General features: G+C 32.8%; 1 non-coding gene across 1 annotated transcript; it reads right to left on the reverse strand.

Moving 5' to 3' along the window:
- Positions 1–198: 198 nt before the first annotated feature.
- Positions 199–270, reverse strand: Trnaq-uug. The gene has a single exon. It is a non-coding gene; the product is annotated as a tRNA-Gln (tRNA).
- Positions 271–2,306: the final 2,036 nt, after the last annotated feature.

Genomic DNA, 2,306 nt, shown 5'->3' on the forward strand with positions numbered 1-2,306 from the left:
GGGTCTAGGGTTCGAGTCCCTACGTGGGCGCTAATATTTTTTTTAGTTTTCAAATTACGCGAAATGCTGTTATATAGATATCCAAGTGCCTGAATAAAGGATTATGATTTGACAGTGTCGTTTTGATGATATTTTCTCATAGGCGAAACATTAGATTAAAAAAAATATTAACAAAATACAAGAAAACAAATAAAATTAAGGTTCTACCGAGATTTGAACTCGGATCGCAGGATTCAAAGTCCTGAGTGCTAACCATTACACCATAGAACCACTTACTCACACAGTGTGGTTGATAACTATCATATCGCTGATAACCCATACATAATACATGTACACTCTATTATGTCGTGTTATATAAATAAAAAAATACAAATACACAATGTTGATCAGTCATTCATAAATTCCTAGAATATGATGAAAAAAAAAGTTTAGCACTCGTCCTATTTTTTAAACACCATTTTAAACGATGCAAATAATTCATTTCTTAATACTTAAGGTTCAACAAGCCTTGTAATTTGAAAGTCCTTTTAAACAGTAATCATTTGCAAATATATAGATCATCATATATCAGTAGATTCGTTGGAATGTGTAGTTTCCAATTAAGGTAGTTAATTCTGTAAACAGTGGTGTTGAATGTATGTTGTATCTTAAAATTGCATTTTTTGTAACATGTGCCCTATTCTCCATTTAACTTGTATGTGGAAAAAATAGTACCAATATTATCCCTAACATGCATATGGAGGTCCCCCCCCGTATTAAAACATGACAAATTGGTACTATTCATGTACAATACAGCCATTTATGTCATAGTGACTGAGTTTACAGAAAGATAAAAATGGCCATTTTGGAACTACTTTTTCAAATATATGGAGGCCTAACGTGGCCAAACTACCAATTCTTAAGTATATAATCACACATGAAAAAAACACAATTAAATTTAATTGTGGGTTGTGGTTTTCATTCCCTTGTACCAAAATAAATCACTTTGTTCACCTTTATTCTGTATTTAGCCTAATAATACCCATTTTGCTGTAATAATGTTATACCATATTTTGTATACTCATGCTATTCTCATTGTCAATCAATATGTCAACGCGTACCACTTCAAATGCGATTTAGATATTTATGCTGATGTATTTAATGATCCCTACCTCTACAATGGAATGATGACTGCATCAAAGCTATGATCTTGTTCAATTAGTATTTCAGAAGTTGCTGTTCATGGCACAGTGTTCAAATTTCCAATGTCTCGTCTACTTCAATTCCTGTATGATGCCTCTTCTCCTTTCTACAATCACCTAAATCATACACACATACATACTTATATATTTGGTCAATATTCACCAGCATAAAAATCAAATTTAATTCCCTTTCTACATTTATATTTTAGAATGAAAGTATTAAAAATACCCTGGTGTGAACTTGGAAAATATTAGGCAATAACTAGCAATTCTTTTACAGGCTGTAGTTTTCAAAACATTGTAAAAAAATTACGCAAAAGTAACTAAGTAACACTGTTTTCAAAAGGGTTGTTATTTGCCAACATATTAAAATATTACAGGTCAAAACCATAATTCATATATTCAAACACAAACATTACTTACAAACACTGAACGGCTTGAACCATGATTCAAAGGTACTGGGATAGCAAGCAACTTCATTCAAACACACTGATGGGTAATTGGCATCATTTACTGCCACTGGAGGGCAACACACATGATTTACTACCACTGGAGGGCAACAGACATCATTTACTGGCACTGGAGGCTAACACACATCATCTACTGGCACTGGAGAGCATTACTCATCATTTCGTGGCATTGGAGGGAAAAGCAGTTAATAATTATTTTCACAATAAAAATACCAAATAATTCTCTTTCTACATTCAAGTGGTTATCATGAAGTTATTAAAAAAAAACTTGTGTGAAGTTACAAAATATTAGCCAATAACTAGCAATTCTTTTAGGGGCTGTAGTTTTCAAAACATTGTACACAATTTGGGCAACAGTAAGTAAGTAACAATGTTTTATAAAGGGGTGGTATCTAAATAATATCTAAATAATAGGTGCAATTTACTATGCCAACATATTGAAATATTACACGTCAAAACCATAATTAACATATTTAAACACAAACATTACTTACAAACACTAAAGGGCTACAAGTATGATTCAAAGGTACTGGTTGGCAACCAACTTCATTCACAGACACTTATGGGTAATGGGTGTCATTTACTGGCACTGGAGGGCAACACACATCATTTAGCAGCACTGGAGGGCAATATGCATCATTTACTGACACTGGAG

This window comes from Mizuhopecten yessoensis, unplaced genomic scaffold (genome assembly GCF_002113885.1).
Source record: "Mizuhopecten yessoensis strain PY_sf001 unplaced genomic scaffold, ASM211388v2 scaffold10607, whole genome shotgun sequence".
Taxonomy (NCBI): Eukaryota; Metazoa; Mollusca; class Bivalvia; order Pectinida; family Pectinidae; genus Mizuhopecten; species Mizuhopecten yessoensis.